The sequence below is a fragment of the Schistocerca gregaria genome, chromosome 11 (assembly GCF_023897955.1).
Source record: "Schistocerca gregaria isolate iqSchGreg1 chromosome 11, iqSchGreg1.2, whole genome shotgun sequence".
In the NCBI taxonomy this organism is placed as follows: Eukaryota; Metazoa; Arthropoda; class Insecta; order Orthoptera; family Acrididae; genus Schistocerca; species Schistocerca gregaria.
The window spans coordinates 5,231,084-5,256,048 of NC_064930.1; the positions used below are offsets into that span (position 1 = coordinate 5,231,084).

General features: G+C 49.3%; 3 non-coding genes across 3 annotated transcripts; all 3 read right to left on the reverse strand.

Annotated features, from left to right (window-relative positions):
- Positions 1-74, reverse strand: Trnaa-agc (transfer RNA alanine (anticodon AGC)). The gene has a single exon. It is a non-coding gene; the product is annotated as a tRNA-Ala (tRNA).
- A 3,092-nt stretch (positions 75-3,166) lies between these two features.
- Trnaa-agc (transfer RNA alanine (anticodon AGC)) lies at positions 3,167-3,240 on the reverse strand. Its single transcript has one exon. It is a non-coding gene; the product is annotated as a tRNA-Ala (tRNA).
- A 4,681-nt stretch (positions 3,241-7,921) lies between these two features.
- Positions 7,922-7,995, reverse strand: Trnaa-agc (transfer RNA alanine (anticodon AGC)). Its single transcript has one exon. It is a non-coding gene; the product is annotated as a tRNA-Ala (tRNA).
- Between the last annotated feature and the right edge of the window lie 16,970 nt (positions 7,996-24,965).

Below are 24,965 nucleotides of genomic sequence, written 5' to 3' on the forward strand. Positions count from 1 at the left end.
TGGAGGCGCTGGGTATCGATCCCAGTACCTCTCGCACGCTAAGCGAGCGCTCTACCATCTGAGCTACGCCCACCCCCCCCGATAACTTGTAGTGCTACATACAGTCATATCAACGTCACAGACCCTTGCACTCCCATTATTCCGCAGACAAACACTACTCTCTATGTATCAGTGAAGGTGTCTTTCAGGTTTCGTGCATTCTGTATCGAATCGTAGTTGGCCACAATGAAAGTGGCACGCATAACGTCGAAAATAGAGTTCAGACACCGCTCTGAGTAAGACGAACGTGTTGTCCACCTCTAGACTTCAATGACGTTAAGCCGTGATACCTAAGACAGATCTGCACACGATGACACCACGATAACAGCCGGTCCTCACACTTACATCTTGCTCTCCTTATGACAGTATACATCATATCAGTCTGTGTCGCTGGTTTTGCAACTTCTTGCGTGCGTTTATGTTCGCCGCGACCAACACTTACCATGCACTGACCACAAAACATGGAGGAGCCGGGGCTTGAACCCGAGACCGTTCACACGCTAAGCGAACGATCTGCCAACTGAGCTACAGCTACACACACGACCAAGCCTGGCTATTCTCCATTCTTTGCGACTCTGATGTGCACGGACACGATGGTTGGTTGGTTTGTAGCGGCGAAGGTACCAGAATACAAAGGCGCGGACACGTTCATATACACAAGAGTTCCTAGTAGTTTCGATGCTCTGGTATTACGAATGCAAATTCCGTCTGTTTTGAACGTCTTAAATTGAAAGGGCGGTCACAAATTGGTCCATTTCACTCCTTGTCGACAATCACACAGCACCTGAGGTAACAAGCACATCTCGAGCCCCATTGTGCTCTCCATTGTTCATGCCAACTCAGTGCCTCGCTCTTTGCTACTGTGTAAAACTCTTGTCGTCCAACTGAAAAACACTGGGACACAACAAGTTTCCGCGTCTCCATTGCACTGATCGTACTACGAAACGCTCCCCAAACTTGGCAATCACCCATGCAGATGACTTTTCCGACTTTACACGACGCTCACGCAACGCTCACGCTAGTGACAGCCTTATTTACAGTTCGACGTCGCGCCAAAGCGAATGAGCACATTTCGCCTACGGCTTAGGCCGCTCTTCTAGTGTGGCTGCTCTGTGTCTGCAGGCAGCGAGGGGCTGCAAGCTTCCTGTGTTCGCACCTATATCACCTGTGCTTCCTTGTCAGAGACAGACTATCGCAAAACATACAACTCACTCCATGAATTGATTGCTACGGCATCTGTTATCAGCAGTCACAACCAGCAACACCAGTAGCAGCCGACTGACGCAAAGAATGGGAACGTGCAGTGGGATTTACGTGAAATCGGCGCAAGGCAGATCTTTCCGACGTAGGCTTGAGAATCTTATGGGAACATTTGTACTGTTTCTAAATTAAGTGTAGGTGTGGGAGGAGGGTGCTTCCTGCGCACGAATAAAAGCACGCTCGCCAATTGTGGATGCTAATCGTTCGCTTGTATCTGCCTACACACCTCTGCCGGTTGGGAATTATTCCACTTGCATGGCAAGGTGCGCGTGTAGGTGTGTTAAAAATTCTGGAGGCGCTGGGTATCGATCCCAGTACCTCTCGCAAGCTAAGCGAGCGCTCTACCATCTGAGCTACGCCCACCCCCCCGATAACTTGTGGTGCTACATACAGTCATATCAACGTCACAGACCCTTGCACTCCCATTATTCCGCAGACAAACACTACTCTCTATGTATCAGTGAGGGTGTCTTTCAGGTTTCGTGCATTCTGTATCGAATCGTAGTTGGCCACAATGAAAGTGGCACGCATAACGTCGAAAATAGAGTTCAGACACCGCTCTGAGTAAGACGAACGTGTTGTCCACCTCTAGACTTCAATGACGTTAAGCCGTGATACCTAAGACAGATCTGCACACGATGACACCACGATAACAGCCGGTCCTCACACTTACATCTTGCTCTCCTTATGACAGTATACATCATATCAGTCTGTGACGCTGGTTTTGCAACTTCTTGCGTGCGTTTATGTTCGCCGCGACCAACACTTACCATGCACTGACCACAAAACATGGAGGAGCCGGGGCTTGAACCCGAGACCGTTCACACGCTAAGCGAACGATCTGCCAACTGAGCTACAGCTACACACACGACCAAGCCTGGCTATTCTCCATTCTTTGCGACTCTGATGTGCACGGACACGATGGTTGGTTGGTTTGTAGCGGCGAAGGTACCAGAATACAAAGGCGCGGACACGTTCATATACACAAGAGTTCCTAGTAGTTTCGATGCTCTGGTATTACGAATGCAAATTCCGTCTGTTTTGAACGTCTTAAATTGAAAGGGCGGTCACAAATTGGTCCATTTCACTCCTTGTCGACAATCACACAGCACCTGAGGTAACAAGCACATCTCGAGCCCCATTGTGCTCTCCATTGTTCATGCCAACTCAGTGCCTCGCTCTTTGCTACTGTGTAAAACTCTTGTCGTCCAACTGAAAAACACTGGGACACAACAAGTTTCCGCGTCTCCATTGCACTGATCGTACTACGAAACGCTCCCCAAACTTGGCAATCACCCATGCAGATGACTTTTCCGACTTTACACGACGCTCACGCTAGTGACAGCCTTATTTACAGTTCGACGTCGCGCCAAAGCGAATGAGCACATTTCGCCTACGGCTTAGGCCGCTCTTCTAGTGTGGCTGCTCTGTGTCTGCAGGCAGCGAGGGGCTGCAAGCTTCCTGTGTTCGCACCTATATCACCTGTGCTTCCTTGTCAGAGACAGACTATCGCAAAACATACAACTCACTCCATGAATTGATTGCTACGGCATCTGTTATCAGCAGTCACAACCAGCAACACCAGTAGCAGCCGACTGACGCAAAGAATGGGAACGTGCAGTGGGATTTACGTGAAATCGGCGCAAGGCAGATCTTTCCGACGTAGGCTTGAGAATCTTATGGGAACATTTGTACTGTTTCTAAATTAAGTGTAGGTGTGGGAGGAGGGTGCTTCCTGCGCACGAATAAAAGCACGCTCGCCAATTGTGGATGCTAATCGTTCGCTTGTATCTGCCTACACACCTCTGCCGGTTGGGAATTATTCCACTTGCATGGCAAGGTGCGCGTGTAGGTGTGTTAAAAATTCTGGAGGCGCTGGGTATCGATCCCAGTACCTCTCGCACGCTAAGCGAGCGCTCTACCATCTGAGCTACGCCCACCCCCCCGATAACTTGTAGTGCTACATACAGTCATATCAACGTCACAGACCCTTGCACTCCCATTATTCCGCAGACAAACACTACTCCCTATGTATCAGTGAGGGTGTCTTTCAGGTTTCGTGCATTCTGTATCGAATCGTAGTTGGCCACAATGAAAGTGGCACGCATAACGTCGAAAATAGAGTTCAGACACCGCTCTGAGTAAGACGAACGTGTTGTCCACCTCTAGACTTCAATGACGTTAAGCCGTGATACCTAAGACAGATCTGCACACGATGACACCACGATAACAGCCGGTCCTCACACTTACATCTAGCTCTCCTTATGACAGTATACATCATATCAGTCTGTGACGCTGGTTTTGCAACTTCTTGCGTGCGTTTATGTTCGCCGCGACCAACACTTACCATGCACTGACCACAAAACATGGAGGAGCCGGGGCTTGAACCCGAGACCGTTCACACGCTAAGCGAACGATCTGCCAACTGAGCTACAGCTACACACACGACCAAGCCTGGCTATTCTCCATTCTTTGCGACTCTGATGTGCACGGACACGATGATTGGTTGGTTTGTAGCGGCGAAGGTACCAGAATACAAAGGCGCGGACACGTTCATATACACAAGAGTTCCTAGTAGTTTCGATGCTCTGGTATTACGAATGCAAATTCCGTCTGTTTTGAACGTCTTAAATTGAAAGGGCGGTCACAAATTGGTCCATTTCACTCCTTGTCGACAATCACACAGCACCTGAGGTAACAAGCACATCTCGAGCCCCATTGTGCTCTCCATTGTTCATGCCAACTCAGTGCCTCGCTCTTTGCTACTGTGTAAAACTCTTGTCGTCCAACTGAAAAACACTGGGACACAACAAGTTTCCGCGTCTCCATTGCACTGATCGTACTACGAAACGCTCCCCAAACTTGGCAATCACCCATGCAGATGACTTTTCCGACTTTACACGACGCTCACGCAACGCTCACGCTAGTGACAGCCTTATTTATAGTTCGACGTCGCGCCAAAGCGAATGAGCACATTTCGCCTACGGCTTAGGCCGCTCTTCTAGTGTGGCTGCTCTGTGTCTGCAGGCAGCGAGGGGCTGCAAGCTTCCTGTGTTCGCACCTATATCACCTGTGCTTCCTTGTCAGAGACAGACTATCGCAAAACATACAACTCACTCCATGAATTGATTGCTACGGCATCTGTTATCAGCAGTCACAACCAGCAACATCAGTAGCAGCCGACTGCACGCAAAGAATGGGAACGTGCAGTGGGATTTACGTGAAATCGGCGCAAGGCAGATCTTTCCGACGTAGGCTTCAGAATCTTATGGGAACATTTGTACTGTTTCTAAATTAAGTGTAGGTGTGGGAGGAGGGTTCTTCCTGCGCACGAATAAAAGCACGCTCGCCAATTGTGGATGCTAATCGTTCGCTTGTATCTGCCTACACACCTCTGCCGGTTGGGAATTATTCCACTTGCATGGCAAGGTGGGCGTGTAGGTGTGTTAAAAATTCTGGAGGCGCTGGGTATCGATCCCAGTACGTCTCGCAAGCTAAGCGAGCGCTCTACCATCTGAGCTACGCCCACCCCCCCGATAACTTGTGGTGCTACATACAGTCATATCAACGTCACAGACCCTTGCACTCCCATTATTCCGCAGACAAACACTACTCTCTATGTATCAGTGAGGGTGTCTTTCAGGTTTCGTGCATTCTGTATCGAATCGTAGTTGGCCACAATGAAAGTGGCACGCATAACGTCGAAAATAGAGTTCAGACACCGCTCTGAGTAAGACGAACGTGTTGTCCACCTCTAGACTTCAATGACGTTAAGCCGTGATACCTAAGACAGATCTGCACACGATGACACCACGATAACAGCCGGTCCTCACACTTACATCTTGCTCTCCTTATGACAGTATACATCATATCAGTCTGTGACGCTGGTTTTGCAACTTCTTGCGTGCGTTTATGTTCGCCGCGACCAACACTTACCATGCACTGACCACAAAACATAGAGGAGCCGGGGCTTGAACCCGAGACCGTTCACACGCTAAGCGAACGATCTGCCAACTGAGCTACAGCTACACACACGACCAAGCCTGGCTATTCTCCATTCTTTGCGACTCTGATGTGCACGGACACGATGGTTGGTTGGTTTGTAGCGGCGAAGGTACCAGAATACAAAGGCGCGGACACGTTCATATACACAAGAGTTCCTAGTAGTTTCGATGCTCTGGTATTACGAATGCAAATTCCGTCTGTTTTGAACGTCTTAAATTGAAAGGGCGGTCACAAATTGGTCCATTTCACTCCTTGTCGACAATCACACAGCACCTGAGGTAACAAGCACATCTCGAGCCCCATTGTGCTCTCCATTGTTCATGCCAACTCAGTGCCTCGCTCTTTGCTACTGTGTAAAACTCTTGTCGTCCAACTGAAAAACACTGGGACACAACAAGTTTCCGCGTCTCCATTGCACTGATCGTACTACGAAACGCTCCCCAAACTTGGCAATCACCCATGCAGATGACTTTTCCGACTTTACACGACGCTCACGCTAGTGACAGCTTTATTTACAGTTCGACGTCGCGCCAAAGCGAATGAGCACATTTCGCCTACGGCTTAGGCCGCTCTTCTAGTGTGGCTGCTCTGTGTCTGCAGGCAGCGAGGGGCTGCAAGCTTCCTGTGTTCGCACCTATATCACCTGTGCTTCCTTGTCAGAGACAGACTATCGCAAAACATACAACTCACTCCATGAATTGATTGCTACGGCATCTGTTATCAGCAGTCACAACCAGCAACACCAGTAGCAGCCGACTGCACGCAAAGAATGGGAACGTGCAGTGGGATTTACGTGAAATCGGCGCAAGGCAGATCTTTCCGACGTAGGCTTCAGAATCTTATGGGAACATTTGTACTGTTTCTAAATTAAGTGTAGGTGTGGGAGGAGGGTGCTTCCTGCGCACGAATAAAAGCACGCTCGCCAATTGTGGATGCTAATCGTTCGCTTGTATCTGCCTACACACCTCTGCCGGTTGGGAATTATTCCACTTGCATGGCAAGGTGGGCGTGTAGGTGTGTTAAAAATTCTGGAGGCGCTGGGTATCGATCCCAGTACCTCTCGCAAGCTAAGCGAGCGCTCTACCATCTGAGCTACGCCCACCCCCCCGATAACTTGTGGTGCTACATACAGTCATATCAACGTCACAGACCCTTGCACTCCCATTATTCCGCAGACAAACACTACTCTCTATGTATCAGTGAGGGTGTCTTTCAGGTTTCGTGCATTCTGTATCGAATCGTAGTTGGCCACAATGAAAGTGGCACGCATAACGTCGAAAATAGAGTTCAGACACCGCTCTGAGTAAGACGAACGTGTTGTCCACCTCTAGACTTCAATGACGTTAAGCCGTGATACCTAAGACAGATCTGCACACGATGACACCACGATAACAGCCGGTCCTCACACTTACATCTTGCTCTCCTTATGACAGTATACATCATATCAGTCTGTGACGCTGGTTTTGCAACTTCTTGCGTGCGTTTATGTTCGCCGCGACCAACACTTACCATGCACTGACCACAAAACATGGAGGAGCCGGGGCTTGAACCCGAGACCGTTCACACGCTAAGCGAACGATCTGCCAACTGAGCTACAGCTACACACACGACCAAGCCTGGCTATTCTCCATTCTTTGCGACTCTGATGTGCACGGACACGATGGTTGGTTGGTTTGTAGCGGCGAAGGTACCAGAATACAAAGGCGCGGACACGTTCATATACACAAGAGTTCCTAGTAGTTTCGATGCTCTGGTATTACGAATGCAAATTCCGTCTGTTTTGAACGTCTTAAATTGAAAGGGCGGTCACAAATTGGTCCATTTCACTCCTTGTCGACAATCACACAGCACCTGAGGTAACAAGCACATCTCGAGCCCCATTGTGCTCTCCATTGTTCATGCCAACTCAGTGCCTCGCTCTTTGCTACTGTGTAAAACTCTTGTCGTCCAACTGAAAAACACTGGGACACAACAAGTTTCCGCGTCTCCATTGCACTGATCGTACTACGAAACGCTCCCCAAACTTGGCAATCACCCATGCAGATGACTTTTCCGACTTTACACGACGCTCACGCAACGCTCACGCTAGTGACAGCCTTATTTACAGTTCGACGTCGCGCCAAAGCGAATGAGCACATTTCGCCTACGGCTTAGGCCGCTCTTCTAGTGTGGCTGCTCTGTGTCTGCAGGCAGCGAGGGGCTGCAAGCTTCCTGTGTTCGCACCTATATCACCTGTGCTTCCTTGTCAGAGACAGACTATCGCAAAACATACAACTCACTCCATGAATTGATTGCTACGGCATCTGTTATCAGCAGTCACAACCAGCAACACCAGTAGCAGCCGACTGACGCAAAGAATGGGAACGTGCAGTGGGATTTACGTGAAATCGGCGCAAGGCAGATCTTTCCGACGTAGGCTTGAGAATCTTATGGGAACATTTGTACTGTTTCTAAATTAAGTGTAGGTGTGGGAGGAGGGTGCTTCCTGCGCACGAATAAAAGCACGCTCGCCAATTGTGGATGCTAATCGTTCGCTTGTATCTGCCTACACACCTCTGCCGGTTGGGAATTATTCCACTTGCATGGCAAGGTGCGCGTGTAGGTGTGTTAAAAATTCTGGAGGCGCTGGGTATCGATCCCAGTACCTCTCGCACGCTAAGCGAGCGCTCTACCATCTGAGCTACGCCCACCCCCCCGATAACTTGTAGTGCTACATACAGTCATATCAACGTCACAGACCCTTGCACTCCCATTATTCCGCAGACAAACACTACTCTCTATGTATCAGTGAGGGTGTCTTTCAGGTTTCGTGCATTCTGTATCGAATCGTAGTTGGCCACAATGAAAGTGGCACGCATAACGTCGAAAATAGAGTTCAGACACCGCTCTGAGTAAGACGAACGTGTTGTCCACCTCTAGACTTCAATGACGTTAAGCCGTGATACCTAAGACAGATCTGCACACGATGACACCACGATAACAGCCGGTCCTCACACTTACATCTTGCTCTCCTTATGACAGTATACATCATATCAGTCTGTGACGCTGGTTTTGCAACTTCTTGCGTGCGTTTATGTTCGCCGCGACCAACACTTACCATGCACTGACCACAAAACATGGAGGAGCCGGGGCTTGAACCCGAGACCGTTCACACGCTAAGCGAACGATCTGCCAACTGAGCTACAGCTACACACACGACCAAGCCTGGCTATTCTCCATTCTTTGCGACTCTGATGTGCACGGACACGATGGTTGGTTGGTTTGTAGCGGCGAAGGTACCAGAATACAAAGGCGCGGACACGTTCATATACACAAGAGTTCCTAGTAGTTTCGATGCTCTGGTATTACGAATGCAAATTCCGTCTGTTTTGAACGTCTTAAATTGAAAGGGCGGTCACAAATTGGTCCATTTCACTCCTTGTCGACAATCACACAGCACCTGAGGTAACAAGCACATCTCGAGCCCCATTGTGCTCTTCCATTGTTCATGCCAACTCAGTGCCTCGCTCTTTGCTACTGTGTAAAACTCTTGTCGTCCAACTGAAAAACACTGGGACACAACAAGTTTCCGCGTCTCCATTGCACTGATCGTACTACGAAACGCTCCCCAAACTTGGCAATCACCCATGCAGATGACTTTTCCGACTTTACACGACGCTCACGCTAGTGACAGCTTTATTTACAGTTCGACGTCGCGCCAAAGCGAATGAGCACATTTCGCCTACGGCTTAGGCCGCTCTTCTAGTGTGGCTGCTCTGTGTCTGCAGGCAGCGAGGGGCTGCAAGCTTCCTGTGTTCGCACCTATATCACCTGTGCTTCCTTGTCAGAGACAGACTATCGCAAAACATACAACTCACTCCATGAATTGATTGCTACGGCATCTGTTATCAGCAGTCACAACCAGCAACACCAGTAGCAGCCGACTGCACGCAAAGAATGGGAACGTGCAGTGGGATTTACGTGAAATCGGCGCAAGGCAGATCTTTCCGACGTAGGCTTGAGAATCTTATGGGAACATTTGTACTGTTTCTAAATTAAGTGTAGGTGTGGGAGGAGGGTGCTTCCTGCGCACGAATAAAAGCACGCTCGCCAATTGTGGATGCTAATCGTTCGCTTGTATCTGCCTACACACCTCTGCCGGTTGGGAATTATTCCACTTGCATGGCAAGGTGGGCGTGTAGGTGTGTTAAAAATTCTGGAGGCGCTGGGTATCGATCCCAGTACCTCTCGCAAGCTAAGCGAGCGCTCTACCATCTGAGCTACGCCCACCCCCCCGATAACTTGTGGTGCTACATACAGTCATATCAACGTCACAGACCCTTGCACTCCCATTATTCCGCAGACAAACACTACTCTCTATGTATCAGTGAGGGTGTCTTTCAGGTTTCGTGCATTCTGTATCGAATCGTAGTTGGCCACAATGAAAGTGGCACGCATAACGTCGAAAATAGAGTTCAGACACCGCTCTGAGTAAGACGAACGTGTTGTCCACCTCTAGACTTCAATGACGTTAAGCCGTGATACCTAAGACAGATCTGCACACGATGACACCACGATAACAGCCGGTCCTCACACTTACATCTTGCTCTCCTTATGACAGTATACATCATATCAGTCTGTGACGCTGGTTTTGCAACTTCTTGCGTGCGTTTATGTTCGCCGCGACCAACACTTACCATGCACTGACCACAAAACATGGAGGAGCCGGGGCTTGAACCCGAGACCGTTCACACGCTAAGCGAACGATCTGCCAACTGAGCTACAGCTACACACACGACCAAGCCTGGCTATTCTCCATTCTTTGCGACTCTGATGTGCACGGACACGATGGTTGGTTGGTTTGTAGCGGCGAAGGTACCAGAATACAAAGGCGCGGACACGTTCATATACACAAGAGTTCCTAGTAGTTTCGATGCTCTGGTATTACGAATGCAAATTCCGTCTGTTTTGAACGTCTTAAATTGAAAGGGCGGTCACAAATTGGTCCATTTCACTCCTTGTCGACAATCACACAGCACCTGAGGTAACAAGCACATCTCGAGCCCTATTGTGCTCTCCATTGTTCATGCCAACTCAGTGCCTCGCTCTTTGCTACTGTGTAAAACTCTTGTCGTCCAACTGAAAAACACTGGGACACAACAAGTTTCCGCGTCTCCATTGCACTGATCGTACTACGAAACGCTCCCCAAACTTGGCAATCACCCATGCAGATGACTTTTCCGACTTTACACGACGCTCACGCAACGCTCACGCTAGTGACAGCCTTATTTACAGTTCGACGTCGCGCCAAAGCGAATGAGCACATTTCGCCTACGGCTTAGGCCGCTCTTCTAGTGTGGCTGCTCTGTGTCTGCAGGCAGCGAGGGGCTGCAAGCTTCCTGTGTTCGCACCTATATCACCTGTGCTTCCTTGTCAGAGACAGACTATCGCAAAACATACAACTCACTCCATGAATTGATTGCTACGGCATCTGTTATCAGCAGTCACAACCAGCAACACCAGTAGCAGCCGACTGACGCAAAGAATGGGAACGTGCAGTGGGATTTACGTGAAATCGGCGCAAGGCAGATCTTTCCGACGTAGGCTTGAGAATCTTATGGGAACATTTGTACTGTTTCTAAATTAAGTGTAGGTGTGGGAGGAGGGTGCTTCCTGCGCACGAATAAAAGCACGCTCGCCAATTGTGGATGCTAATCGTTCGCTTGTATCTGCCTACACACCTCTGCCGGTTGGGAATTATTCCACTTGCATGGCAAGGTGCGCGTGTAGGTGTGTTAAAAATTCTGGAGGCGCTGGGTATCGATCCCAGTACCTCTCGCACGCTAAGCGAGCGCTCTACCATCTGAGTTACGCCCACCCCCCCGATAACTTGTAGTGCTACATACAGTCATATCAACGTCACAGACCCTTGCACTCCCATTATTCCGCAGACAAACACTACTCTCTATGTATCAGTGAGGGTGTCTTTCAGGTTTCGTGCATTCTGTATCGAATCGTAGTTGGCCACAATGAAAGTGGCACGCATAACGTCGAAAATAGAGTTCAGACACCGCTCTGAGTAAGACGAACGTGTTGTCCACCTCTAGACTTCAATGACGTTAAGCCGTGATACCTAAGACAGATCTGCACACGATGACACCACGATAACAGCCGGTCCTCACACTTACATCTTGCTCTCCTTATGACAGTATACATCATATCAGTCTGTGACGCTGGTTTTGCAACTTCTTGCGTGCGTTTATGTTCGCCGCGACCAACACTTACCATGCACTGACCACAAAACATGGAGGAGCCGGGGCTTGAACCCGAGACCGTTCACACGCTAAGCGAACGATCTGCCAACTGAGCTACAGCTACACACACGACCAAGCCTGGCTATTCTCCATTCTTTGCGACTCTGATGTGCACGGACACGATGGTTGGTTGGTTTGTAGCGGCGAAGGTACCAGAATACAAAGGCGCGGACACGTTCATATACACAAGAGTTCCTAGTAGTTTCGATGCTCTGGTATTACGAATGCAAATTCCGTCTGTTTTGAACGTCTTAAATTGAAAGGGCGGTCACAAATTGGTCCATTTCACTCCTTGTCGACAATCACACAGCACCTGAGGTAACAAGCACATCTCGAGCCCCATTGTGCTCTCCATTGTTCATGCCAACTCAGTGCCTCGCTCTTTGCTACTGTGTAAAACTCTTGTCGTCCAACTGAAAAACACTGGGACACAACAAGTTTCCGCGTCTCCATTGCACTGATCGTACTACGAAACGCTCCCCAAACTTGGCAATCACCCATGCAGATGACTTTTCCGACTTTACACGACGCTCACGCTAGTGACAGCCTTATTTATAGTTCGACGTCGCGCCAAAGCGAATGAGCACATTTCGCCTACGGCTTAGGCCGCTCTTCTAGTGTGGCTGCTCTGTGTCTGCAGGCAGCGAGGGGCTGCAAGCTTCCTGTGTTCGCACCTATATCACCTGTGCTTCCTTGTCAGAGACAGACTATCGCAAAACATACAACTCACTCCATGAATTGATTGCTACGGCATCTGTTATCAGCAGTCACAACCAGCAACATCAGTAGCAGCCGACTGCACGCAAAGAATGGGAACGTGCAGTGGGATTTACGTGAAATCGGCGCAAGGCAGATCTTTCCGACGTAGGCTTGAGAATCTTATGGGAACATTTGTACTGTTTCTAAATTAAGTGTAGGTGTGGGAGGAGGGTGCTTCCTGCGCACGAATAAAAGCACGCTCGCCAATTGTGGATGCTAATCGTTCGCTTGTATCTGCCTACACACCTCTACCGGTTGGGAATTATTCCACTTGCATGGCAAGGTGCGCGTGTAGGTGTGTTAAAAATTCTGGAGGCGCTGGGTATCGATCCCAGTACCTCTCGCAAGCTAAGCGAGCGCTCTACCATCTGAGCTACGCCCACCCCCCCGATAACTTGTGGTGCTACATACAGTCATATCAACGTCACAGACCCTTGCACTCCCATTATTCCGCAGACAAACACTACTCTCTATGTATCAGTGAGGGTGTCTTTCAGGTTTCGTGCATTCTGTATCGAATCGTAGTTGGCCACAATGAAAGTGGCACGCATAACGTCGAAAATAGAGTTCAGACACCGCTCTGAGTAAGACGAACGTGTTGTCCACCTCTAGACTTCAATGACGTTAAGCCGTGATACCTAAGACAGATCTGCACACGATGACACCACGATAACAGCCGGTCCTCACACTTACATCTTGCTCTCCTTATGACAGTATACATCATATCAGTCTGTGACGCTGGTTTTGCAACTTCTTGCGTGCGTTTATGTTCGCCGCGACCAACACTTACCATGCACTGACCACAAAACATGGAGGAGCCGGGGCTTGAACCCGAGACCGTTCACACGCTAAGCGAACGATCTGCCAACTGAGCTACAGCTACACACACGACCAAGCCTGGCTATTCTCCATTCTTTGCGACTCTGATGTGCACGGACACGATGGTTGGTTGGTTTGTAGCGGCGAAGGTACCAGAATACAAAGGCGCGGACACGTTCATATACACAAGAGTTCCTAGTAGTTTCGATGCTCTGGTATTACGAATGCAAATTCCGTCTGTTTTGAACGTCTTAAATTGAAAGGGCGGTCACAAATTGGTCCATTTCACTCCTTGTCGACAATCACACAGCACCTGAGGTAACAAGCACATCTCGAGCCCCATTGTGCTCTCCATTGTTCATGCCAACTCAGTGCCTCGCTCTTTGCTACTGTGTAAAACTCTTGTCGTCCAACTGAAAAACACTGGGACACAACAAGTTTCCGCGTCTCCATTGCACTGATCGTACTACGAAACGCTCCCCAAACTTGGCAATCACCCATGCAGATGACTTTTCCGACTTTACACGACGCTCACGCAACGCTCACGCTAGTGACAGCCTTATTTACAGTTCGACGTCGCGCCAAAGCGAATGAGCACATTTCGCCTACGGCTTAGGCCGCTCTTCTAGTGTGGCTGCTCTGTGTCTGCAGGCAGCGAGGGGCTGCAAGCTTCCTGTGTTCGCACCTATATCACCTGTGCTTCCTTGTCAGAGACAGACTATCGCAAAACATACAACTCACTCCATGAATTGATTGCTACGGCATCTGTTATCAGCAGTCACAACCAGCAACACCAGTAGCAGCCGACTGACGCAAAGAATGGGAACGTGCAGTGGGATTTACGTGAAATCGGCGCAAGGCAGATCTTTCCGACGTAGGCTTGAGAATCTTATGGGAACATTTGTACTGTTTCTAAATTAAGTGTAGGTGTGGGAGGAGGGTGCTTCCTGCGCACGAATAAAAGCACGCTCGCCAATTGTGGATGCTAATCGTTCGCTTGTATCTGCCTACACACCTCTGCCGGTTGGGAATTATTCCACTTGCATGGCAAGGTGCGCGTGTAGGTGTGTTAAAAATTCTAGAGGCGCTGGGTATCGATCCCAGTACCTCTCGCAAGCTAAGCGAGCGCTCTACCATCTGAGCTACGCCCACCCCCCCGATAACTTGTGGTGCTACATACAGTCATATCAACGTCACAGACCCTTGCACTCCCATTATTCCGCAGACAAACACTACTCTCTATGTATCAGTGAGGGTGTCTTTCAGGTTTCGTGCATTCTGTATCGAATCGTAGTTGGCCACAATGAAAGTGGCACGCATAACGTCGAAAATAGAGTTCAGACACCGCTCTGAGTAAGACGAACGTGTTGTCCACCTCTAGACTTCAATGACGTTAAGCCGTGATACCTAAGACAGATCTGCACACGATGACACCACGATAACAGCCGGTCCTCACACTTACATCTTGCTCTCCTTATGACAGTATACATCATATCAGTCTGTGACGCTGGTTTTGCAACTTCTTGCGTGCGTTTATGTTCGCCGCGACCAACACTTACCATGCACTGACCACAAAACATGGAGGAGCCGGGGCTTGAACCCGAGACCGTTCACACGCTAAGCGAACGATCTGCCAACTGAGCTACAGCTACACACACGACCAAGCCTGGCTATTCTCCATTCTTTGCGACTCTGATGTGCACGGACACGATGGTTGGTTGGTTTGTAGCGGCGAAGGTACCAGAATACAAAGGCGCGGACACGTTCATATACACAAGAGTTCCTAGTAGTTTCGATGCTCTGGTATTACGAATGCAAATTCCGTCTGTTTTGAACGTCTTAAATTGAAAGGGCGGTCACAAATTGGTCCATTTCACTCCTTGTCGACAATCACACAGCACCTGAGGTAACAAGCACATCTCGAGCCCCATTGTGCTCTCCATTGTTCATGCCAACTCAGTGCCTCGCTCTTTGCTACTGTGTAAAACTCTTGTCGTCCAACTGAAAAACACTGGGACACAACAAGTTTCCGCGTCTCCATTGCACTGATCGTACTACGAAACGCTCCCCAAACTTGGCAATCACCCATGCAGATGACTTTTCCGACTTTACACGACGCTCACGCTAGTGACAGCCTTATTTATAGTTCGACGTCGCGCCAAAGCGAATGAGCACATTTCGCCTACGGCTTAGGCCGCTCTTCTAGTGTGGCTGCTCTGTGTCTGCAGGCAGCGAGGGGCTGCAAGCTTCCTGTGTTCGCACCTATATCACCTGTGCTTCCTTGTCAGAGACAGACTATCGCAAAACATACAACTCACTCCATGAATTGATTGCTACGGCATCTGTTATCAGCAGTCACAACCAGCAACATCAGTAGCAGCCGACTGCACGCAAAGAATGGGAACGTGCAGTGGGATTTACGTGAAATCGGCGCAAGGCAGATCTTTCCGACGTAGGCTTGAGAATCTTATGGGAACATTTGTACTGTTTCTAAATTAAGTGTAGGTGTGGGAGGAGGGTGCTTCCTGCGCACGAATAAAAGCACGCTCGCCAATTGTGGATGCTAATCGTTCGCTTGTATCTGCCTACACACCTCTACCGGTTGGGAATTATTCCACTTGCATGGCAAGGTGCGCGTGTAGGTGTGTTAAAAATTCTGGAGGCGCTGGGTATCGATCCCAGTACCTCTCGCAAGCTAAGCGAGCGCTCTACCATCTGAGCTACGCCCACCCCCCCGATAACTTGTGGTGCTACATACAGTCATATCAACGTCACAGACCCTTGCACTCCCATTATTCCGCAGACAAACACTACTCTCTATGTATCAGTGAGGGTGTCTTTCAGGTTTCGTGCATTCTGTATCGAATCGTAGTTGGCCACAATGAAAGTGGCACGCATAACGTCGAAAATAGAGTTCAGACACCGCTCTGAGTAAGACGAACGTGTTGTCCACCTCTAGACTTCAATGACGTTAAGCCGTGATACCTAAGACAGATCTGCACACGATGACACCACGATAACAGCCGGTCCTCACACTTACATCTTGCTCTCCTTATGACAGTATACATCATATCAGTCTGTGACGCTGGTTTTGCAACTTCTTGCGTGCGTTTATGTTCGCCGCGACCAACACTTACCATGCACTGACCACAAAACATGGAGGAGCCGGGGCTTGAACCCGAGACCGTTCACACGCTAAGCGAACGATCTGCCAACTGAGCTACAGCTACACACACGACCAAGCCTGGCTATTCTCCATTCTTTGCGACTCTGATGTGCACGGACACGATGGTTGGTTGGTTTGTAGCGGCGAAGGTACCAGAATACAAAGGCGCGGACACGTTCATATACACAAGAGTTCCTAGTAGTTTCGATGCTCTGGTATTACGAATGCAAATTCCGTCTGTTTTGAACGTCTTAAATTGAAAGGGCGGTCACAAATTGGTCCATTTCACTCCTTGTCGACAATCACACAGCACCTGAGGTAACAAGCACATCTCGAGCCCCATTGTGCTCTCCATTGTTCATGCCAACTCAGTGCCTCGCTCTTTGCTACTGTGTAAAACTCTTGTCGTCCAACTGAAAAACACTGGGACACAACAAGTTTCCGCGTCTCCATTGCACTGATCGTACTACGAAACGCTCCCCAAACTTGGCAATCACCCATGCAGATGACTTTTCCGACTTTACACGACGCTCACGCAACGCTCACGCTAGTGACAGCCTTATTTACAGTTCGACGTCGCGCCAAAGCGAATGAGCACATTTCGCCTACGGCTTAGGCCGCTCTTCTAGTGTGGCTGCTCTGTGTCTGCAGGCAGCGAGGGGCTGCAAGCTTCCTGTGTTCGCACCTATATCACCTGTGCTTCCTTGTCAGAGACAGACTATCGCAAAACATACAACTCACTCCATGAATTGATTGCTACGGCATCTGTTATCAGCAGTCACAACCAGCAACACCAGTAGCAGCCGACTGACGCAAAGAATGGGAACGTGCAGTGGGATTTACGTGAAATCGGCGCAAGGCAGATCTTTCCGACGTAGGCTTGAGAATCTTATGGGAACATTTGTACTGTTTCTAAATTAAGTGTAGGTGTGGGAGGAGGGTGCTTCCTGCGCACGAATAAAAGCACGCTCGCCAATTGTGGATGCTAATCGTTCGCTTGTATCTGCCTACACACCTCTGCCGGTTGGGAATTATTCCACTTGCATGGCAAGGTGCGCGTGTAGGTGTGTTAAAAATTCTAGAGGCGCTGGGTATCGATCCCAGTACCTCTCGCAAGCTAAGCGAGCGCTCTACCATCTGAGCTACGCCCACCCCCCCGATAACTTGTGGTGCTACATACAGTCATATCAACGTCACAGACCCTTGCACTCCCATTATTCCGCAGACAAACACTACTCTCTATGTATCAGTGAGGGTGTCTTTCAGGTTTCGTGCATTCTGTATCGAATCGTAGTTGGCCACAATGAAAGTGGCCCGCATAACGTCGAAAATAGAGTTCAGACACCGCTCTGAGTAAGACGAACGTGTTGTCCACCTCTAGACTTCAATGACGTTAAGCCGTGATACCTAAGACAGATCTGCACACGATGACACCACGATAACAGCCGGTCCTCACACTTACATCTTGCTCTCCTTATGACAGTATACATCATATCAGTCTGTGACGCTGGTTTTGCAACTTCTTGCGTGCGTTTATGTTCGCCGCGACCAACACTTACCATGCACTGACCACAAAACATGGAGGAGCCGGGGCTTGAACCCGAGACCGTTCACACGCTAAGCGAACGATCTGCCAACTGAGCTACAGCTACACACACGACCAAGCCTGGCTATTCTCCATTCTTTGCGACTCTGATGTGCACGGACACGATGGTTGGTTGGTTTGTAGCGGCGAAGGTACCAGAATACAAAGGCGCGGACACGTTCATATACACAAGAGTTCCTAGTAGTTTCGATGCTCTGGTATTACGAATGCAAATTCCGTCTGTTTTGAACGTCTTAAATTGAAAGGGCGGTCACAAATTGGTCCATTTCACTCCTTGTCGACAATCACACAGCACCTGAGGTAACAAGCACATCTCGAGCCCCATTGTGCTCTCCATTGTTCATGCCAACTCAGTGCCTCGCTCTTTGCTACTGTGTAAAACTCTTGTCGTCCAACTGAAGAACACTGGGACACAACAAGTTTCCGCGTCTCCATTGCACTGATCGTACTACGAAACGCTCCCCAAACTTGGCAATCACCCATGCAGATGACTTTTCCGACTTTACACGACGCTCACGCAACGCTCACGCTAGTGACAGCCTTATTTATAGTTCGACGTCGCGCCAAAGCGAATGAGCACATTTCGCCTACGGCTTAGGCCGCTCTTCTAGTGTGGCTGCTCTGTGTCTGCAGGCAGCGAGGGGCTGCAAGCTTCCTGTGTTCGCACCTATATCACCTGTGCTTCCTTGTCAGAGACAGACTATCGCAAAACATACAACTCACTCCATGAATTGATTGCTACGGCATCTGTTATCAGCAGTCACAACCAGCAACATCAGTAGCAGCCGACTGCACGCAAAGAATGGGAACGTGCAGTGGGATTTACGTGAAATCGGCGCAAGGCAGATCTTTCCGACGTAGGCTTGAGAATCTTATGGGAACATTTGTACTGTTTCTAAATTAAGTGTAGGTGTGGGAGGAGGGTGCTTCCTGCGCACGAATAAAAGCACGCTCGCCAATTGTGGATGCTAATCGTTCGCTTGTATCTGCCTACACACCTCTGCCGGTTGGGAATTATTCCACTTGCATGGCAAGGTGCGCGTGTAGGTGTGTTAAAAATTCTGGAGGCGCTGGGTATCGATCCCAGTACCTCTCGCAAGCTAAGCGAGCGCTCTACCATCTGAGCTACGCCCACCCCCCCGATAACTTGTGGTGCTACATACAGTCATATCAACGTCACAGACCCTTGCACTCCCATTATTCCGCAGACAAACACTACTCTCTATGTATCAGTGAGGGTGTCTTTCAGGTTTCGTGCATTCTGTATCGAATCGTAGTTGGCCACAATGAAAGTGGCACGCATAACGTCGAAAATAGAGTTCAGACACCGCTCTGAGTAAGACGAACGTGTTGTCCACCTCTAGACTTCAATGACGTTAAGCCGTGATACCTAAGACAGATCTGCACACGATGACACCACGATAACAGCCGGTCCTCACACTTACATCTTGCTCTCCTTATGACAGTATACATCATATCAGTCTGTGACGCTGGTTTTGCAACTTCTTGCGTGCGTTTATGTTCGCCGCGACCAACACTTACCATGCACTGACCACAAAACATGGAGGAGCCGGGGCTTGAACCCGAGACCGTTCACACGCTAAGCGAACGATCTGCCAACTGAGCTACAGCTACACACACGACCAAGCCTGGCTATTCTCCATTCTTTGCGACTCTGATGTGCACGGACACGATGGTTGGTTGGTTTGTAGCGGCGAAGGTACCAGAATACAAAGGCGCGGACACGTTCATATACACAAGAGTTCCTAGTAGTTTCGATGCTCTGGTATTACGAATGCAAATTCCGTCTGTTTTGAACGTCTTAAATTGAAAGGGCGGTCACAAATTGGTCCATTTCACTCCTTGTCGACAATCACACAGCACCTGAGGTAACAAGCACATCTCGAGCCCCATTGTGCTCTCCATTGTTCATGCCAACTCAGTGCCTCGCTCTTTGCTACTGTGTAAAACTCTTGTCGTCCAACTGAAAAACACTGGGACACAACAAGTTTCCGCGTCTCCATTGCACTGATCGTACTACGAAACGCTCCCCAAACTTGGCAATCACCCATGCAGATGACTTTTCCGACTTTACACGACGCTCACGCAACGCTCACGCTAGTGACAGCCTTATTTACAGTTCGACGTCGCGCCAAAGCGAATGAGCACATTTCGCCTACGGCTTAGGCCGCTCTTCTAGTGTGGCTGCTCTGTGTCTGCAGGCAGCGAGGGGCTGCAAGCTTCCTGTGTTCGCACCTATATCACCTGTGCTTCCTTGTCAGAGACAGACTATCGCAAAACATACAACTCACTCCATGAATTGATTGCTACGGCATCTGTTATCAGCAGTCACAACCAGCAACACCAGTAGCAGCCGACTGACGCAAAGAATGGGAACGTGCAGTGGGATTTACGTGAAATCGGCGCAAGGCAGATCTTTCCGACGTAGGCTTGAGAATCTTATGGGAACATTTGTACTGTTTCTAAATTAAGTGTAGGTGTGGGAGGAGGGTGCTTCCTGCGCACGAATAAAAGCACGCTCGCCAATTGTGGATGCTAATCGTTCGCTTGTATCTGCCTACACACCTCTGCCGGTTGGGAATTATTCCACTTGCATGGCAAGGTGCGCGTGTAGGTGTGTTAAAAATTCTAGAGGCGCTGGGTATCGATCCCAGTACCTCTCGCAAGCTAAGCGAGCGCTCTACCATCTGAGCTACGCCCACCCCCCCGATAACTTGTGGTGCTACATACAGTCATATCAACGTCACAGACCCTTGCACTCCCATTATTCCGCAGACAAACACTACTCTCTATGTATCAGTGAGGGTGTCTTTCAGGTTTCGTGCATTCTGTATCGAATCGTAGTTGGCCACAATGAAAGTGGCACGCATAACGTCGAAAATAGAGTTCAGACACCGCTCTGAGTAAGACGAACGTGTTGTCCACCTCTAGACTTCAATGACGTTAAGCCGTGATACCTAAGACAGATCTGCACACGATGACACCACGATAACAGCCGGTCCTCACACTTACATCTTGCTCTCCTTATGACAGTATACATCATATCAGTCTGTGACGCTGGTTTTGCAACTTCTTGCGTGCGTTTATGTTCGCCGCGACCAACACTTACCATGCACTGACCACAAAACATGGAGGAGCCGGGGCTTGAACCCGAGACCGTTCACACGCTAAGCGAACGATCTGCCAACTGAGCTACAGCTACACACACGACCAAGCCTGGCTATTCTCCATTCTTTGCGACTCTGATGTGCACGGACACGATGGTTGGTTGGTTTGTAGCGGCGAAGGTACCAGAATACAAAGGCGCGGACACGTTCATATACACAAGAGTTCCTAGTAGTTTCGATGCTCTGGTATTACGAATGCAAATTCCGTCTGTTTTGAACGTCTTAAATTGAAAGGGCGGTCACAAATTGGTCCATTTCACTCCTTGTCGACAATCACACAGCACCTGAGGTAACAAGCACATCTCGAGCCCCATTGTGCTCTCCATTGTTCATGCCAACTCAGTGCCTCGCTCTTTGCTACTGTGTAAAACTCTTGTCGTCCAACTGAAAAACACTGGGACACAACAAGTTTCCGCGTCTCCATTGCACTGATCGTACTACGAAACGCTCCCCAAACTTGGCAATCACCCATGCAGATGACTTTTCCGACTTTACACGACGCTCACGCAACGCTCACGCTAGTGACAGCCTTATTTATAGTTCGACGTCGCGCCAAAGCGAATGAGCACATTTCGCCTACGGCTTAGGCCGCTCTTCTAGTGTGGCTGCTCTGTGTCTGCAGGCAGCGAGGGGCTGCAAGCTTCCTGTGTTCGCACCTATATCACCTGTGCTTCCTTGTCAGAGACAGACTATCGCAAAACATACAACTCACTCCATGAATTGATTGCTACGGCATCTGTTATCAGCAGTCACAACCAGCAACATCAGTAGCAGCCGACTGCACGCAAAGAATGGGAACGTGCAGTGGGATTTACGTGAAATCGGCGCAAGGCAGATCTTTCCGACGTAGGCTTGAGAATCTTATGGGAACATTTGTACTGTTTCTAAATTAAGTGTAGGTGTGGGAGGAGGGTGCTTCCTGCGCACGAATAAAAGCACGCTCGCCAATTGTGGATGCTAATCGTTCGCTTGTATCTGCCTACACACCTCTGCCGGTTGGGAATTATTCCACTTGCATGGCAAGGTGCGCGTGTAGGTGTGTTAAAAATTCTGGAGGCGCTGGGTATCGACCCCAGTACCTCTCGCAAGCTAAGCGAGCGCTCTACCATCTGAGCTACGCCCACCCCCCCGATAACTTGTGGTGCTACATACAGTCATATCAACGTCACAGACCCTTGCACTCCCATTATTCCGCAGACAAACACTACTCTCTATGTATCAGTGAGGGTGTCTTTCAGGTTTCGTGCATTCTGTATCGAATCGTAGTTGGCCACAATGAAAGTGGCACGCATAACGTCGAAAATAGAGTTCAGACACCGCTCTGAGTAAGACGAACGTGTTGTCCACCTCTAGACTTCAATGACGTTAAGCCGTGATACCTAAGACAGATCTGCACACGATGACACCACGATAACAGCCGGTCCTCACACTTACATCTTGCTCTCCTTATGACAGTATACATCATATCAGTCTGTGACGCTGGTTTTGCAACTTCTTGCGTGCGTTTATGTTCGCCGCGACCAACACTTACCATGCACTGACCACAAAACATGGAGGAGCCGGGGCTTGAACCCGAGACCGTTCACACGCTAAGCGAACGATCTGCCAACTGAGCTACAGCTACACACACGACCAAGCCTGGCTATTCTCCATTCTTTGCGACTCTGATGTGCACGGACACGATGGTTGGTTGGTTTGTAGCGGCGAAGGTACCAGAATACAAAGGCGCGGACACGTTCATATACACAAGAGTTCCTAGTAGTTTCGATGCTCTGGTATTACGAATGCAAATTCCGTCTGTTTTGAACGTCTTAAATTGAAAGGGCGGTCACAAATTAATCCATTTCACTCCTTGTCGACAATCACACAGCACCTGAGGTAACAAGCACATCTCGAGCCCCATTGTGCTCTCCATTGTTCATGCCAACACAGTGCCTCGCTCTTTGCTACTGTGTAAAACTCTTGTCGTCCAACTGAAAAACACTGGGACACAACAAGTTTCCGCGTCTCCATTGCACTGATCGTACTACGAAACGCTCCCCAAACTTGGCAATCACCCATGCAGATGACTTTTCCGACTTTACACGACGCTCACGCAACGCTCACGCTAGTGACAGCCTTATTTACAGTTCGACGTCGCGCCAAAGCGAATGAGCACATTTCGCCTACGGCTTAGGCCGCTCTTCTAGTGTGGCTGCTCTGTGTCTGCAGGCAGCGAGGGGCTGCAAGCTTCCTGTGTTCGCACCTATATCACCTGTGCTTCCTTGTCAGAGACAGACTATCGCAAAACATACAACTCACTCCATGAATTGATTGCTACGGCATCTGTTATCAGCAGTCACAACCAGCAACACCAGTAGCAGCCGACTGACGCAAAGAATGGGAACGTGCAGTGGGATTTACGTGAAATCGGCGCAAGGCAGATCTTTCCGACGTAGGCTTGAGAATCTTATGGGAACATTTGTACTGTTTCTAAATTAAGTGTAGGTGTGGGAGGAGGGTGCTTCCTGCGCACGAATAAAAGCACGCTCGCCAATTGTGGATGCTAATCGTTCGCTTGTATCTGCCTACACACCTCTGCCGGTTGGGAATTATTCCACTTGCATGGCAAGGTGCGCGTGTAGGTGTGTTAAAAATTCTGGAGGCGCTGGGTATCGATCCCAGTACCTCTCGCACGCTAAGCGAGCGCTCTACCATCTGAGTTACGCCCACCCCCCCGATAACTTGTAGTGCTACATACAGTCATATCAACGTCACAGACCCTTGCACTCCCATTATTCCGCAGACAAACACTACTCTCTATGTATCAGTGAGGGTGTCTTTCAGGTTTCGTGCATTCTGTATCGAATCGTAGTTGGCCACAATGAAAGTGGCACGCATAACGTCGAAAATAGAGTTCAGACACCGCTCTGAGTAAGACGAACGTGTTGTCCACCTCTAGACTTCAATGACGTTAAGCCGTGATACCTAAGACAGATCTGCACACGATGACACCACGATAACAGCCGGTCCTCACACTTACATCTTGCTCTCCTTATGACAGTATACATCATATCAGTTCTGTGACGCTGGTTTTGCAACTTCTTGCGTGCGTTTATGTTCGCCGCGACCAACACTTACCATGCACTGACCACAAAACATGGAGGAGCCGGGGCTTGAACCCGAGACCGTTCACACGCTAAGCGAACGATCTGCCAACTGAGCTACAGCTACAGACACGACCAAGCCTGGCTATTCTCCATTCTTTGCGACTCTGATGTGCACGGACACGATGGTTGGTTGGTTTGTAGCGGCGAAGGTACCAGAATACAAAGGCGCGGACACGTTCATATACACAAGAGTTCCTAGTAGTTTCGATGCTCTGGTATTACGAATGCAAATTCCGTCTGTTTTGAACGTCTTAAATTGAAAGGGCGGTCACAAATTGGTCCATTTCACTCCTTGTCGACAATCACACAGCACCTGAGGTAACAAGCACATCTCGAGCCCCATTGTGCTCTCCATTGTTCATGCCAACTCAGTGCCTCGCTCTTTGCTACTGTGTAAAACTCTTGTCCAACTGAAAAACACTGGGACACAACAAGTTTCCGCGTCTCCATTGCACTGATCGTACTACGAAACGCTCCCCAAACTTGGCAATCACCCATGCAGATGACTTTTCCGACTTTACACGACGCTCACGCAACGCTCACGCTAGTGACAGCCTTATTTATAGTTCGACGTCGCGCCAATGCGAATGAGCACATTTCGCCTACGGCTTAGGCCGCTCTTCTAGTGTGGCTGCTCTGTGTCTGCAGGCAGCGAGGGGCTGCAAGCTTCCTGTGTTCGCA